This window comes from Zeugodacus cucurbitae, chromosome 5 (assembly GCF_028554725.1).
Source record: "Zeugodacus cucurbitae isolate PBARC_wt_2022May chromosome 5, idZeuCucr1.2, whole genome shotgun sequence".
Taxonomy (NCBI): Eukaryota; Metazoa; Arthropoda; class Insecta; order Diptera; family Tephritidae; genus Zeugodacus; species Zeugodacus cucurbitae.
In genome coordinates, this window is record NC_071670.1 from 27,716,520 (window position 1) to 27,726,861 (window position 10,342).

The following is a 10,342-nucleotide window of genomic DNA, read 5'->3' on the forward strand; positions in this document are numbered from 1 at the left end:
GATTATAAAATTATCTCGTTTTATACAACTAGATTTTCGGTGTTATTCCTAGGTTTATCGATAATTTTGCGAAGAAAAGGAGAAATGTCAAATGAAAATGTAAACAACAATGGCCGACAGCGAGAGAAATATGTGAAATACAACAACAAATGCAACACATTTGACAATTGATAATCTCATTTGGCTATATGTAAACGGTTAGATTATTGACCGAGCTTAGAACAAGATTATTTTCATATGTAAACATACTATAACATGCATAGAAAGAATTTAATCGAAGCCGAACTCTTGAAGTGGCAATAGAAGGCAACATTCATACAAATTTTCTTCCATAAATCGAACTTTTCAACCAGGGCACTATAAAAAAGGTGCGTGGATTCCCTACGCGCGGAAGAAGTTATACTTCTTAGTGATATTCCAAAAAATTCATATCATTTTGTATGAAAGAAAACTAGCGAGAGGCAAAGGATAAAAATATGGTGGAGTGACCAACACTTTCTTAAATTCACCTTTTATAAATTTATTATGCACATTTTATAAACCAAAGTCCAAATCAATTATCATTTCTGGATTCTGATGGATTGATATCTATAATATTTACAATTGGATTATGATAACTAAAATACGATATGAAATGTCTTACATCTATTTTATCTATATTTCTCGCGAATACCGCATCAATAGTCGTACCTCCTTTTGTCGTAGGATCATTTTTTCCATTGATCATTTCTAATAAAAATTTCTCTCTGAGGAATGTCAGTAGTTCAGCTTCTGGCAATGAGAAATTTACATTGAAATCTCCCGCAAGGAGTACCGGTTGTTCGCTATACGAACCTGCAGTTGACAACGGTTTGAATCATTTGAATAATTTGAATCACTATTCACTGTGTACTAATACTACAAATAGTACGTCAATATTATATAGAACACGAATTAATTAGTAAATAAACACTGTCTACAGTGAATTCAGAATTCTCAACTATTTTGAGTGACTTTTGGTTGAAAGAGTATTTCAACCACAAGTCACACAAAATAGTTGAAAATTCGCAGAAATGAAACAGAAACGAAAGCAAAATAATGTGCAAGCATACAATCATACATATGCCAACCAAAACTTTAAACGTTGTTCTACAAAAACAAGAATTGCTCAAATAACATAAGCATGGCAAGTGCTTTAAGTTCTCTGCTTTACTCTCATTCACTCTCTCTCGCGTTAATTTTTCAACGCTATTCCCTCTCCACTGCAGCGTTAAACAATTATCGCAACATTTTCCGAAGTCGTATAAGAATTACAAGAATTGCTCAAATAACATAAGCATGGCAAGTGCTTTAAGTTCTCTGCTATAAGTGCTGAACACAAAGACGACGACACGACACGACGTAGCGACGGCTGACCACAAATGTCGCTTCGAAGCCAGCGTCTTGAACATTTTGAAGACGGCAGCGACATATCAAACAGCAATTTCATTGTTGCCGTACTAACATCTTTCACTTCAATAAAATTTACATATTTAGTTTAAAGTGAAATTATTTACGCAAAAAATTTTAAAAATGGTCGATTTATTTTTTTTAAATAATCGATTGTTATTATAAATGATATATCAAATTTATTTTACATTTCTGCAGACAAAATAACGTCATACTTTTTAGAACTTTGAATAATTTTACATTTCACATATTAGTGGCAGCTTTACAGCGGCCATTGTTGTCGGCAAAATTAGAAACATTTCTAATTTGGCGACAGCGAAGACTTCAACCCTTTTGTCGTGAAGTCGTGCTGTTGTCAAAAAATCTGTGCCCATATGAACGCGTGTATTTTAATATTTGACAGATGTCGCTCGTCGCTTGTCGTCTTCTATGTGTTCAACACATTACTCTCATTCACTCTCTCTTGCGTTAATTGTTCAACGCTATTCCCTCTCCACTGCAGCGTTAAACAATTATCGCAACATTTTCCGAGGTCGTATAAGAAGTACAAGAATTGCTTAAATAGCATAAGCATGACAAGTGCTTTAAGTTCTCTGCTTTACTCTCATTCACTCTCTCTCTCTCTCTCGCGTTAATTGTTCAACGCTATTCCCTCTCCACTGAAGCGTTAAACAATTATCGCAACCTTTTCCGAAGTCGTATAAGAAGTATAACTTCAAAAATTTAAATTTTTACTATCAAGGCATAATTTTAAACCAGTACCTTTATATCGTATGGAGGCGAACAAAAATATGATATTACACTTATGGATTGCATAAATCATGTAACAAAGGCATGGGTATAGACGTTAAGAGTCAAACAATAGCAAACTGTAACAATCAAAATTACAGAATTACATATTTTAATGTATGCACATAGAACTTTGTGCGAAGTATATAAATAAAACTGTTTTAATGAAAATTCTATAGCTCGAAGTCTCTCTAACTCGAAATCAATCAAAGATACATGTTTAAACAGTATTTAGTGACTTTTTTATTCATATACATATTCCGAAAACTCAGCCGTTGGCATCTGATCTCCCATGACGTGTCCAAAAAAAAAAATATGTCAATAGTATATGGATAAATCTAGTTAATGAATTAAGGAAAAAAAATATTGAAATTTGAATTTTTGACATAATTTAAACCAAAATTCACATTTTTGGTCCAATTTTCGGCATACATATGTATGTATATTGGCCAGAAAAAAATAGTTATAATAACAACGTTCATTAACTAGATAATGTTATTCCAAATAAGTGTGCAAAATTTGAATAAAATTACTTCAAACTTTTTGTGATATCGTGTCCACCGTCTTGAAAAATTGAGTTTTGAGATAAACTCATTTAAAAATTTACATTCGTACTGACGTGGCCTAATGGACGGAACTTCTAAAGAGAATATCTCTTAGAATATTACTCGGATTGATTTGATATGTTTGAAAAATATTTTGAACATATTGCACATACAATAATTTTTTTCAGATTTTGAAATTTTGAAACCCACCTAATTATTTAATGGAATCAAAATGACATAGTGGTCGGTTACTAGAAAAGTACGTATTCCAATATCGTTACAGGCAATTGTTTCCATATTTCATAAGCTTTATTTTAATTTAAACAAATTTTAGAATGAGTGATGAACAAACTGGTACAAAAAAACGTGTCAAACGAAAAAAACGACATCTCATATAAAAGCATTCAGTATTTATGGAATTCCTAAGTCCACAATTCAAGATCGCCTCAACGGAAAATGGTTTGAGTTTTTCAAATTGGGTCCCCAATTATATTTGATAAAAGAAGAAGATGACATCATTGTTTTCTGAATATTGAAATGGTGCGATTTGTGGGTTCCCTCTTGAAAGGGACGATCTTCTGATAATAGTTTAGAAAAAAATCAAAGACTGTGGTAGAAAAATCTGTTTAAAGATGGAAGGCCGGGGAAGAAACAAAAGTATTATAGAAACAAACAAACATAGAATGGCAAAGCAACATGTAGAGGGAGCCTTAATTAAGAAAGAGTTTTGCCAATTACTTGAAAAAGTACAATTGGAAATGGGTTTCGTAAATGCGGGCTGTTTTTTTTGACACTCACCAAATTTTGGAAGTAATTTCAGATCGTTTGTTCGGCGGCCTTCTTATACGTGTCTCAGACTTTTGATAGAGTTTGACATTCGAGCCTACTGCTGAAATTGAAATGCTTGTTATCCAAACAATATTGCGAAATAATTTTTTCCTATCTAAAAGATAGATACTTTCGCATAAAACAAGAGGATGCAACTTGCAACCAATAGAAGCGGATGTTTCCCAGGGAAGCGTGTTGGGGCCAATGCTTTACTTGCTTTTTACAAGTGATATCCCTACTGACTCCAGTTATGTGACAGCGAAATTTACAGTAGCAGGAGAGTCAACCTCAATATCTACCCTTCGAATGCAAATCAATGCACGTAGACTTTACTTAAAAAAACATCATAAACATCATCATCATTTATATAAATGCTACTCCTATACCACATCACAAATGTTTTACCATCTAATTGGTAGGAGATCCACGCTTTCAATCGAAAACAAGCTGTTTATATATAATCAAGTACTAAAGCCAATTTGGGCCTATGGAGCTCAACTATGGGGTTGCTCAAGTCAAAACTGTATTGCTCGCATTCAGCGCTTCCAAAATAAGGTACTAAGATATAGTTAATACTCCTTGGTGTATTAGATCTGGTACACAAAATTTGAAATAGGCGTGGCTCCGCCCACTTGTAGGTCAAAACCCATATCTCCGAAACAAGTCGAACAATTTCAATGAAATTCGGTTCATAAAATTTTCCTGACATTCAAATAAATAAGCCAAATCGGTGTACAACCACGCCTACTTCCCATATACCAGAACTTTGAAATCAATCTCAATCGTTTACATTACAATATATAAGGTACGCTCTAGTGAAGATAGCGGTACAGAACTTTGCACAAATAGCGCATTTAAATCAGACCAAAAATTTAACAGGCCCCATATATCGAACTTGAGGACCTCAGTGCTTCTAATAAATTGTTTACCGAAAATATAAGTAAGTCTCTCAAATATTTTGAAAAAAATCAGAGGGAATATTTGTCTGTCTCCAAAAATGAGTGAACTCGAGTCATAACTTCACCTAGCTCCCATATATCTAATATTAGGATTTCCAATTTTCAATGGAGTTTATACGATATGTATGACGAATATGTGGGTCAAATAGTGCGTTATATTAATAAAATCAAATAAATAAATTGCGAGAGTATGAAATGTTCGGTTACCTCCGAACATAGCACTTTTATATTATATATGTATTTATACCGTACTATAATATTTTATATTTTTATAAATCAATTAACATACGTTTAAAAATATATAAATATAATATGTGCATAATTTACAACTTCGCATAGGTTTAAAACATCGTGAGTCGCAATGAATTTGCGACAGGGATGGACGTGAGATAATTGTTACATGTTGCGGTTGGTTCCATCAATTGGTCGTGAGAGCTCCTTCAAGTAATATTTACCTTGCGACAAACTCTTTGTATTTGTAGCTTTTGTAGTTGGTTCCACTATCACCCATTGGAATTTTAATACCGTATTTATTCGGTTTTTTAGGTATGCACATTCGAAAGGTACATTGCTTCCTGAGGTGTAATTTATTTGGCATTGAGTTATGAACATAATAACTTTTCCAAACCTTTCGAACTGGATACGGATCTTTCTGACGATCTTCAGCACGGAGCGTCTTGTCATCCATTCTTAAACAATGAACAATAAATCAAATTGATTTGTTCGTGCTCGTAAACGAACTGTCAAACAACTCAACGGTTGATAAATTATTATCTTACAGTGCTTATGTAGTATATCTAAATGTCGAATAAGTTATAATATCAGTATGTTTTTTGGTTCAAAAATATTTCGACAAATACAACTGGAACCTCAATTTGAGCGAACTATATTAATCGCAGATATTCTTCCAGAGCTTTAGAAGTACCCCAAACGTGTCTGTACTTACCCCTAATTACTCTAGGAGGCGGACTAACTGTGCGGCTGTCATGCCCGGAATTTTCAGCAGGTACTAAGGTGTCATTCAAGTTTTCGTCAATTGTATCATCTCGTCATCAGTATCGTCAATTAAGAAATTAAATCTCTTTCTTCCAATACACTTCTGATCGTCATGATGTTAATATTTTACTAAAAACAATTAAAATTATTATTACCTATTACCCACTTTTATAATTGCTGTAGATAAGTAAGAAATATCAAATACAAAATCACAAAAAAATCATAAGCTACAAAGAAGATAAATACATGCATCTAGTTTTGTATGAAATATCATAAAACATTTCTTTATGTTGCCAGAAAACAAACAGCATGCTTCCAGCGGCTTAAACGGGTCAACAACTCTAACAATTTCTGTTCATGACCCAGTTGTTTGTATGTACCCTGCAAGACAGGTACCGGCGAATTCTTCGGTGAAATGCCAGGGAGCGGTACTAGCAGTTTCAATGAAAATTCGAACACGAAATTATTTTTTTTGTAATGAGCTAAAACTTGATTACGACTGCTAGCTATATATACATATATAACAATAGCTATTGATATCTGTTGTCTTTCTCTTCGATCATGAAGGCGTTGGGAACGCTCAAAGTTCGACTGCCTAAGGTGAGCTAACATTTTGCTCTTTAAGCCGCTGCACACGTTTCGTACTTGATTCTCGAGCGCGTATTTGGAGGTTTTCAAATTTTGTTCAGCAAGCTGCTTGGATCGCTCGATAATCGATTCTCGCGCATGTTCTTCAGAAGTCTTTAAAGCGAGCGCTCGTTAATCGGCTTTTTAGCGCCATTGCTATTCTCTTCGACTTGCAAGATGATTTTCAGTTTCTGATGAAAATTCTCCATCACGGCATATTTTTGATACCCTCCCCTGTGTATTTCCAGAAAGTTGAGATCTATGTAGATCATTTGAGCTTTTTAAAATAAAAACAAATTTAATTGTCTTGGTACAAAGTACTAAATTTGTTGCTTAATAGCTATACAAATGTATTTGAAAAATTATAAGGACTAATCGAGTCACTAAGCTGTTTAAATAGTTAAACGGTACAATATATTATTTACTGAAAAAAGTAAAATAAGATGGATTTAGTTCTGAAAATAGTGATGTTTCGTTTTGATAATTTTTCATTTAAATTGTAATTTAGAGTTGTGAGATTCAAAACAAAAACTCTAATGATATGTATGTAGGCTGGAAAATATTAGGTATGGTTGTACATATGTTAGTTAATATTTTAAAGATAATAGTTGGCATATGTACATAGTACATACATGTAGATATTTTTTACTGAAATTAGTACCCAAAAATAGATCAATGAATATTCAGGGAAATTATTGAAATCTGTAATCATTTAAAATGATAAAATATTTTTGTATTTAAAATGCAGTAGTTCGAATAAATAATAATAAGCTATCGATTTGACAGTTAATATGCTATAAACTTTTGCCGTCGAGTTGGCCCCCAGCATTTTTCAAATATCTTACAATGTTAAACTTGTCATATATTTCGAATGGAATGTCGTAATTGAATAATTCAAAAAGTTAGAAAATGGTATTGAAGCACAATTAAACAGGAAGTCATTTGTTGTGATACGGATTATTTCCAAAATATAAATAAAAAAGCGGTTATAGCGGTGACATTTATGAACATCTTTTTAAATGATAAAGACACTTATTGTTTTTTTTTACATATTTCTTTATTTATTGAATCTGCTTTGTTTAAAACCTAACAATAAGTAATAAAATCTTAAATCTATTTACAAGTAAAAAAGCTCAGGAATATGGTTGAGCTGTTTTGGTAGAACGGTGCTCTCTAAAAGGCAAGTAGATCTCTTCTTTTTAAACGTGTTTGATTGCAAAAATGTACCAAGGCATTTGCAATGGATTTGGATGTTCACGAAGTTTAGAAATATATTTACTTGTGCTGTCCTCTATCTCCTTCTTTACAATAGGAATGTCAAGATCTTAATGCATATTTTCGCTACGCATGTACTATGGTGAACCCGTGATTGTTCTAAGCAATTTATTTTGGAATCTAGATCAATGTTGGTTGCACAGGTTGTACCCCACAGTTGAATACCATACTTCCAAATCGGTTTTATGATTGCATTGTATAACAGGACTTTGTTGTCTAATCTGCTACTTTAACTGTAAACTTCCTGTTTCTTAAATATGACTCCAAAGTTTTATGCAATTCGTAAGGTAAAGTGTTTTAGATTTTCCATAAGAGGCCTTCATGCCAGATTTTATCGAACGCCTGAGCTACATCTAGAAAAATAGCTGATCAGTACTCTCTGTGCTCGAATGCAATCCTGATTTCGTTAGTAATTCTATTTTGCTCTACAGTGCCATGTTTAGTATGAAACCCTAATTGGTATTATATTATTTTCGTGGAGGAAAGGAGACATTTTTGATAGTAAAATTTTTGCGAACATTTTGGAAATACAGGGTAAGACACTTATAGGTCTGTAGGAAGACTGCTGTGTTAAGTCTTTCCCAGGTTTACCTATCATAATGATCTGCTACTTTTTCCACGAAATTGGATAGTACCCGAAACCAAGAATTGCTTAAAGAGCAAGAGAGCACTTTATATAGCAATGTTTGGTAACTCAATTAACATTTTTGGAGTAATATTACCATGTCCTGAAGCCTTTTTTGGATTTAGCTCTTTTATGATCCTAGTAATTTCATAAGTAGACGTCTTAATAGACATGGCCGAATCGTTAATAGGGCAAAGTTGGCAACTTAAAAGTTTTATTTGGGCAATTATGTTGAAATATCTTTTCTAGGTGATTTGCGAAGCAATATGCCTTTTCTTCATCACTACGTGCCCAATTACCATTCGACTGTCTTATAGGCATGTTGGAGTCTACTGGTGGCCTAAAAGACTTTTGGGCTTTCCAAAGGGAATTTTGATTGCTAGAATTTGGGCACAGTTTCTTTATAAAATTTTCAGTGTTGTATTCTTCCTCGCGTTTAAGCGCTTTTTTAACTTACGTACGGCAGATTTCAGTTGAAGCAGAGTTGAAGAAGAACGACTTAACTGCCATTCACGTCTAGCTCGCCTTTTCTCATTTACAAGTTTTTCTTCATTATTAGTGATGTTTCTAAAAACAACTGGTTTAATGTTTCTTTTTGGTGTTGCCAAGACAGCTGTATTAGTTATTACATGATTAAATTCTCTTATACTTTCATCAATCTCTCTTCTTGTATTTATTTTTAAATCAATGTTAATGTGGCTACAAATATATTTTCTATATTTCAACCAACTAGTTTTATGAGATGTTAGAGTTACTTTTGGCTCAAATATCATGGGCTGTTCGCATAACTTTATTAGTACAGGAGAATGATCAGAAGATAAGTCAGTACATGTGTCTGCTGTTATGAGCGATCTATCTATATATTTGACTACAGCAAAATCTAAGTGAGCATGTACTACAAAGAAAAGGACCATCTGTCAGATTGGAATTGACCGCTGCGTCAACATAAAAAGAAAATTAAGTCCTGTCAAAACAGGGGTAAATTCCAAAAACATTCAACCCGCCTCGCTTAATACAAATAGGCCTGGAAATTTAAATGGCAACAGATTTGCCTTACTAAGCAATGGATTGGAAGACGATGCGAAGGGTACCATCACAGTCGTGAATGCCAAACCGCCCCCAATATATTTGCGTGAGCGCAGTTCGAATGCACTTGTTGCTAAATTAAGTGAAGTTGTAGGTACTAATAATTTTCATATAGTGCCTTTGAAGAAAGGTAATAAAGATGAAACTAAAATACAGTCCTACACTGAGAATGTAGATGTTTTATGGATATAGTGAAATGTCTATCAAATAACAACAGGAACTATTGTTTTTAACAACTGAAGAGCTCGAAAGGCCTAGTACGCCTTGAAGAATGCGGCTTTGGAATTAAAACTGTAGTAAATATCTTCAACTGTAATAAAATACCACAGCCCATGTTTAAAATTGAATTGATGCCGAATTCTAACCAACTTAAAAAAACCAAACGCATCCCATATATACAACTTAAAATATTTGCTTCACCGTAGAGTAACTGTTGAAGAACTTCATAAAAGAAATGGTCCGGTACAGTACACCAACTGCCAACTGAGTATGGGCATACCAAATCTTATTGCACTCTACGCAGTGTTTGTGTGGTATGTGGTGATTTACACCGTACATCAAAATGTACTCTTAAAAAAGAGGCTACCAATAAAAAATGTAGTAATTGAGGAGGAAATCACACTGCTGTGTATAAAGATTTGAAATCCCTCGTAGCGAAAATATAGAAATCACAGACCAGATTTCGAAACCTTGTTGTTGAGGCTGCGCAGCGCTCATGTTTGTTTTTCTTTTTTTGTTTTGCTCACTTTAATTAATAATTTGTTTGTTGTTTTTTTTTATTTTCCGCGAAAGTTTTTAGTTTTGTTTTGCTTATTTAATGTTATTTGTTTTATTTTACATAAATCAAATAAATCACGGAGCGCATTAAAACACGTCCGCACTCTTTCAAAGCTCACCTACCTAATTGTGACAAAACTATAATAGTTAGACATACGCTCTCCCGACATTTTTTGTAGATAATTATATGATCTTATGAAATCCTTCGTTCAAGCACGAGTAAATTGTATCTCGAACACCTGTGCAAAATTTCATCAAGATCGGTTGAGTAGTTTTCGAGAAAATTTGACAACCGATTTTGAAAACACGGTTCTGAGAAAAACGCGTTTAAAGTTTTGAGTAAGAATAATACCTGCCTTGGAGCGCACACCTTCCAAAGGCTGTATTTCCGAAACTATTATTCGGAT